Genomic DNA, 7,558 nt, shown 5'->3' on the forward strand with positions numbered 1-7,558 from the left:
TGCTAACGTGAAGCTGGCTATGCTAGCATAACTGGTACCGAGTTAGCATCATGGTTGTCTCTGCACGAGCTGGATGGCTAGTTAGATTTATCTGCTCTGGTCAGCTAGCAAACTCTCCTCAATTATCAATAGTTTTAAACCTTTTTCGTGTCCTACAAAAGCCGGTTTCAAACAAGTGACTAAATGACACAACAAAATGTCATCGCTATAACACAAGTTAGCTTTGTTAGCTTTTTACTTCTGGCGATTGTATTCACGCTTCAAAAATAATAAAAGGGAAGATTATCCAAACGAGTAAGTGTTATAAACCTTGTTAGCTACAGAGCTTATTTTCTGCAATAATCCAGAATCCGATGGAGGAATCCCGTTGGCTTCTTGTGGAGGGAACCGGAGCGATGCTAACTTCTGAGGTCGGCCTACAAAGATACCTCATCCCTGCTGCGCGCTATTGTCTTTTTCATTCTTCTCCACTCTATTCTGCCAATTTGCCTCCTGTCTCATTTGATTGAAATGCAACAGACGGATCACATCTCCCTCGTGACTAACAAAGGCAGCAGCTCACAGCACCCTCAATAAGATGAACAATAGGAACAAACAGAAGAAAGACAGACCAATAAAATAGAAGAAAATAAGAGACCTTAAGTGGAAAACAGGAAAAGATGAGTTAACTGGGTCACAACTACATTTTGAAAGAACTCTACCACATCACATAGTTTTATTTTTTTTGCAACGTTTCAGATCTACAGGCAATATCAAATAGCTCACTTCTTCAGCTCAGTCAATTATCTTTTGGACCAACCATAACAGCTTCAAACTTGGCTCCCAGGAGATTTGCTCAGAAAGGATGACATGACAACATGTGTAGATTGGAAAAAGAGAAGAAGAAGAAGAAAAAAGAAAAGCCGCAGTAACAGAGTCTGCTCTCTGAAGACGGCGTGGCAGCGTAACGGAGAAGGGGAAGACCTCGACCTTGGCCGTGACCTGAACAAACTGTAATGAGTTCTGAACTTCTGCCTCAGCTCAGTATTGTTGTGGTTTTCAGAGTGCTGAGAGCTGGTAAACAGGATATTGAGTCCCAGATGGGTTTAGCTCGCATCATGAAAGTACTGGAGGCCCACAGCTCTGCACAAACCGTCAGCCATCGAAATGTGGAGGGAAGGGGATGGAGGGGAGATAGGAGCGAGGAGGAGGGAAGAAGATGTTTCTGCGGTCCAAAATGCACATTTGTTGGGAGGCTGTCGGAGGCTCGACTTATCCTGCGTGACGGGCACATGTTCATGAGCCACTGGGCCACACACAGAGCAACGCTAAGACGCTGCTGAAGAGATAAAACGTCCCACGCGGGGAAGAAAACCCCGGACGCACACCAGCGAATCTCCATTTTCTCTCACTGTCGTTTTCAGTTCCTCTCGCTCGTCGTCTGTCTCCTCCTTTCCTTCGCCCGCTGCATGAAATAGGATCACAGTTAACTGGAGTAAGGCTGTTTGATGAGTGGGAGGACAGCGTGATCACTAACTACAAAGACCAGGGCTGTCCCCGCAGAGGAGGATTCTGGGACGACGCGAGACAACAAGAAATGTAGACCGTCGAAAGCATGTGCGCAGAAAGCAGAAGTCCATTTTTTTTTCTTTTTTTTTTTAAAGGCTTCACTTCTGGAGGAAGGACCGGCCTGCTGATCACTGCTGCAAAACATGACATTTAACTTCAAGTCGCTCCATTTCTTTAAGAGGGAAAAAGGAATATTATTTTTTTCAGTCCTCTTTGGGGAGGTGAGGTCACCATTCACCAATAGCATTGATGTGATCAATAGCTAGAAGTCTAATCTTTAACTACACGGTAGTTGCCAGATTGTGTAGAAAGAAAGACGTTGACAAAGACAGTTATTTAAATTTCCCATCGCGTTTTTAAAACGTGCCACTCGACTGAACATGATCCAAGTTGTACACCAGGGTGACAATTTGGTTGTAGCTTTTAACTTCCCTTTTCATTTGGTGATAAGTGTTTTAGTTCATTTAACTTGACTGTGTAAATGTTAAAGCTGGCATTGTAATTGTCTTCCAGGTTGAAGCCACTAACCCTGTAATCACAACGGCCCCAAATCAAGTCCAGTCGATCCTCTCTTCCCTCGTTTCCTGTCACCTCGACACTGCCCTTTATCGAAAATAAAATCAAAAAGATCCACTGGAAAACAATAAAAGAGTATGGATGGTCCACACTTCATCATATTTTCATCAAGATGGTAAAATAAGTGTAATTATGCCTTTATGCCCAGAGAGCCTCTGCAAGTATATTTAAAAAAAGACACTCCAATTGAGAGCTACTTTAAAAGCGTGGCTTTTGTTTGATCAATGCTGGCTCATTAAGATGGATCTTCAGATTCATATTCTACTAATGGGCCCATTTTTCAGTCTATAAATTATTAAATGCAAAAACAAAACATTATTTTTTTAATTAGTAGGAAGACAATATTGCCAGATCTGTGTCTGTACATCTGGCCATACTTTACTGCACTGCCAAAAAACCACATTGCAATGTGATTTTTTTATTTTCTTTGGTATCAACAGACCAGAACTCACCACGCAGGGGAGAGGATTAGAACCAACAACCTCCAGGTCACTCGTGTGGGGCTGCAGAGTCTACAGCAGTGAGGCTGGAAGACGTTTCAGCAACAGAAAGGCAAAACCAAACGTAGTGCTTCTCACTTCATCCTGAATATAAGTCCACGAACAGGCATACGACCAAAAAATATGACCAAAAATCTAATCAGACGATGAGTCAGCAGAAGAAGACAGAGGTCAAAGGGGAGAATGCAGAGGAACCTTTTTGTTATTTTGTATTTCCTGCAGAGCTCCGGTTTATTCAACGGCTGGTAATTTTCTACTCCAAATGAAACGGAGAGAGAAAGCGGAGCGAGCCGCAGATCAAATAGAATGTGAAAGAGTGTGTGTGTGTGTGTGTGTGTGTGTGTGTGTGTGTGTGTGTGTGTGTGTGTGTGTGTGTGTGTGTGTGTGTGGGGAAGTCCTCGCTTCCTACTTACATCAAACGCCCGCTCAGTGGGTGCCAATCAGCCGCCGATATTTTACAAAAACTCCATAGTTTCAGGAGAAGAAGAAAGCACCTGACCTCCTCTCGGGGCGTTCATCTGCAGCGACGATGGAGAAACCCGACACGTCCAGTCTCATCTTCGACGCCGTTCTCTGAGAACAGTGACGAAAAGACGTGCCAGTTGCAATGCCGTCGTTTCTGACTCCGCCGCGGTCTCGCCAATTAACAGCAGTTACTTGAAAAGCGGTGAGGACGCGCTGCCGCGGACCGCTCCATCATCAAGGTGACGACTCAAGAGAAGCTGGACCGAGCGAGCGGCGTGGAATCCGTTCACGGTTGAGTCGACTCCCACGACGACGACGCCCGTATCAGAGATGACACCTCGTCAACAAACTCAAACTGAGGGGATCACTGTGGAGATCTTTCTCAGTCTGTCCCTCACATGAACACACTGACTTGCCCGCGAGAGCGCCGCAGCCAGCTGGAGCCACAAGTGGAACTATTCACATCACGGTTCACAAATCATCTACGTTCGTCTTCCACTAAAAGCAACCTTTTGAGCAGGTTGTAATAATCAATACCATTTCAATCCAAGCGTTAGCTGTACATGCTTATCCTTGATAGCGGCAGGATGGATCCCGGCTGACGGGAGGTGGACAGGTCTCGGGTTAGTCTCGGAGCTGTGGCACGCTCACGTTCACACCGACACGCAGACTAACCTCACCTGTGTGTCTTTGAACTGGAGGACGGAGCTGTTGCACCTGGAGAAAAGCTCGCCACACAGAAAGAAGAAGAAGGACAAGACGGCCTGCAGAACCACAGCACCGCCGGCTCCGTCCAGAGGGAACGAAACCAACATCCCACACAGGCCTTTCTCACAGCAGGCGTTTGGACTGATCGCAGAAGGAAGAGCACAGATGGAGCAACGTTAATGATGGTGCTGTTTTATTCTAGGGCTCGTGTCTCGATGGCAGGCCTTCACCTCTCATACTTAAGGTTGGGCATTGACCTCAAAAGGTCAGGCTTGGGACAGGTCATCAGGAAGTTGAGTCCCACAGGAGTTTTGTAAGGTTTCACAGGTTGTGGTTACCAGCAGGCCCTACGGTTAACTTTTCTACTGTAATAATGAAATATAATTAGTGTTAGTCAATATGTATTTACTTTGTATTGATGTTTATCAATTGTTAAAATGTTAAAAAGTCCTTTTGTGTCAGATTGTAGGTAGGTATCGCCCCTTACAGGACGATGCTACGACACGTTAAATGAAACATAACTTTTTCTTGTGTGTTTTGGTATCTTACTTCCTCGTGCCCCTTCACTTGCTTCAGCTGCAGAGCTTCATGCCGTGACCACCGCAGACTCTCCAAACCACAAAAGTATGAATTAATGAATGATGTAATTCCGCCACCTCGGAGACAGACTGACTCAAAGACCCCCCACAGCGGCTGTGTTGCATGTCGCAGCTGTTCGGCGGCGGCGGCGGCGCTCAGTCGACCTTGTTGGCGAGCGGCAGCGGGCCGTGACGCCGCGGTGTCACGGCTTTGGATCAATGGCGTGGCGGCGCGAGGACGAGGTCACGCGACCCGCCAAAAAAAAAGAAAGAAAGAAAAAAAAAAAAAAAAAAGAGGTGACATTGGCTGATCCGCCTGGCGCCGGCCAGACAGCCGGCACCGGGTCGCCCCGGCTGGGAGGGGGAACCGGTCTGACCGAGCCAGGAGCCACGCAGCCCCAAAACCCATCATCCACGCTGCTCGGGCCTCCAGCTAACTGGGGACCGGCCGGCTGCCAGTTCCTAGGAAGTAGCTGCTGGCTGCTGAAAAAGCTGCTTCAGGTTGCCAGGTGACGTCATGTGTGATTTGCTGAATCCTTCTGCCGTGTGCCGAGAGACAGTTTGTACAAGAAAACACCCTCCATCCAAGCGAGAGTCCCATTCACTCATGTAGAAATACTATATTCCCAGTAAAGGTACCACGACAAAACACCCTGAGACGTGTATTCTACTTGTTTGTGACTATTCATATTTAAACTAGGAGGTCCGGGGCCTCCAAAAGGCCTCAAGATGAATCTGAGGAGTCATGAGATTATGAATATGGCAACAAAGAAGAAGAGAACGTTCTGCGGCACAAACTTCTCTCGGGTTTGGTACGAGTCCTGCTACCGAGTGGGAGGAGAAGTGGAGTTTCACAGTTTGTTTCATTCTTTTAAAAAAGGCACAAAGCTTCTCATTGGTCACCTTGATCGCTCCAACAGTTTACGACGTGGGCCCCTTTGTGACGGTAAACCGAAAGGTCAGCGGAAAAGGTGATCAAGGAGGAAGCGCTTGAGTTTATTATCAACCATGCAAGTCTGCTTATGTAATTAAGGCGGCGGGGGAGGCGGGTGTTCTTTGAGCAGTGATGGATGCAACACACTACAATCTGCACACCTGCATCCCGCACGCTGTATTTCCTGTCTCCACTTCCTGTTGTCCTCTGAGCACTTACCGTCCCGGTGTTGTTGTAAACTGACGGGATGTCGTCTTGTTCCCGTTGTACTTAGCAAATGTGTGTGTGTGTGTGTGTGTGTGTGGGTCCACCTCCTGCAGCTGTGTCACTGTATTTCATCATCACAGGACTCACTGCTCTGCTTCAGGTGCTGGCATTAGCCTCGGTGCAGGAGGTCATAACGATACGTTCGCTATTAAAATGAGTTGACTTCCTGTCGGCGGTTACAGCGACAGACCGCGAGAGGTTTACACACCCAGCATCAGCTCTGAGGAGCTTTAATGAAGACGAGAAAGTAGAACAGAGATCTGACAGGATACACGGAGACGGGGATATGTCTTTAGACTGCGTGGCGTTGATCTGCTCCACGCTTTGACGAGGTCACGCTTCAAAGAGCTCAGGATGGTGGAAAACAAAATGTAGAATTTGTCAAATAAAATTGGAATACACACACACACACACACACACACACACACACACACACACACACACACACACACACACACACACACACACACATGAAGTATGAAGCATCACTGCACTGTGTACAAGAACGCCTGCAATAAAACTGCTGATCTGATGCCAGCTGGAGGAAAGTTGTGCTATATGTTGTAAGAAAATGTCCTTTAAGAATCAGTAGAAGAATATAAATTAAAAGTATAAACGTAAGCCTCAAAAGATTGAAGAGTGGTATTTATTTAGCGGTACCAGTTCCAGACCTGGTCCATATTGATGCCATATTGATGCTCTACAATAAAACACTTGCTGGGAGGCTTTCCGCGCGCATCAGCCGGCGGCAACCTGAAACAGGGCATGGAAACGGGCGTGCGTGTCTCGTGGATGCTCTTACCTGTAATTGTCCCACTCCCTTCCCGCACCTTGACGCCCTCTCAAACCATCGGTGGGGCTGCTGCTACAATCCAGTGGTGTGTCTGTGATGTGGAGACATTTACGTCCTGGACCGGCGCAAGAGAAAAGGAGAAAGAAAGAAAAAACGGGAGTGGTTGCCTTTTATTTTCTTCTTCTCCTCCTTCTTTTCTCCTTCTTCCCGGATGAAATCAAACGGCCTCGTCAGAATCAGACTCGAGTCTTCTTATTCGGCAGCGTTGGCGTCTCATCCGCCGCTCAGCCGAGAGAGATGCTCCTGCATCCAGACCTCCCCTGTGTCTTCACTCCGTTATAGTCCAGAAGCAGCCCGCTTTAGCTGGTGCGCCCTGCTGCCGGCGGACACTCCCCCCCTCCCCCCCCACACACACATACACACACACACACACACACACACACACACACACCTGGACGGGATCACGGCGCACCGGTCGTGTGTGATGATGTGTCAAAAGTGGGATCGATTCCCGGTCGATCACTTCGGTGCGCAGTGTCTGCTCCGCCGCGTCTCTCCCCGGTCTGACAGCTCCGCTCCTGCGCGCACTAACTTTTATGGAGACTCCGGAGCGCGCGGCGCTGTACCTCCGCGCCAAGGACGCGTGACAAAGTATCCTGATTACCCACACGCACGCACACGCACGTGCGTGTCGTTATGGAGATGTCACCGGTTCACTTGCGCGTCACGTGCACTGGTCCGGAAAAGGAGGATGCGTTGCTTCCGTTGTCACCTCAGACTGAAGCTCAATATGATGATCAATAATGATGTCATTAGATATGGAGACGCACAAAGTGATGGCATGATATTCTCAAGTCAATGACCTGCGTTATTATTATTATTATTATTATTATTAGTCAAGGCTCATTTGGACATTTGTAGGAGAGTGATTCACTAATTAGAATGATTCAGATTGCGTCACAAGACTACAAACTATTACTAATTTAGGAAGTGTAAAGGCAAAAATACTGGAGCACAGCTCAGCTGCCAAGACACCAATTAGAGAATTACTGCATTGAAATGGCAATTAATAAGTCATAAATCACATTTGATTAATAATTAAGATGAATAATTGATAACTGGGGTAGTTTCCCACTGAGACATCGACTCCACCAAATGCAGGAGGTTCACAAAAAAAAAAATAATCTGA

General features: G+C 47.2%; 1 protein-coding gene across 1 annotated transcript in view; it reads right to left on the minus strand.

Moving 5' to 3' along the window:
• The window catches only part of LOC137791514 (chemokine-like protein TAFA-2), a 51,357-nt gene extending 44,605 nt beyond the window's left edge, over positions 1-6,752 (minus strand). The window contains exon 1 of the mRNA XM_068586509.1: positions 6,379-6,752. The gene's annotated coding sequence lies outside the window, so the exon portion shown is untranslated. The remainder of the gene's footprint in view (positions 1-6,378) is intronic.
• Between the last annotated feature and the right edge of the window lie 806 nt (positions 6,753-7,558).

The sequence above is a fragment of the Clinocottus analis genome, unplaced genomic scaffold (genome assembly GCF_023055335.1).
Source record: "Clinocottus analis isolate CAN_PGR_092001 unplaced genomic scaffold, fCliAna1.0.p SCAF_20, whole genome shotgun sequence".
NCBI lineage: Eukaryota > Metazoa > Chordata > Actinopteri > Perciformes > Cottidae > Clinocottus > Clinocottus analis.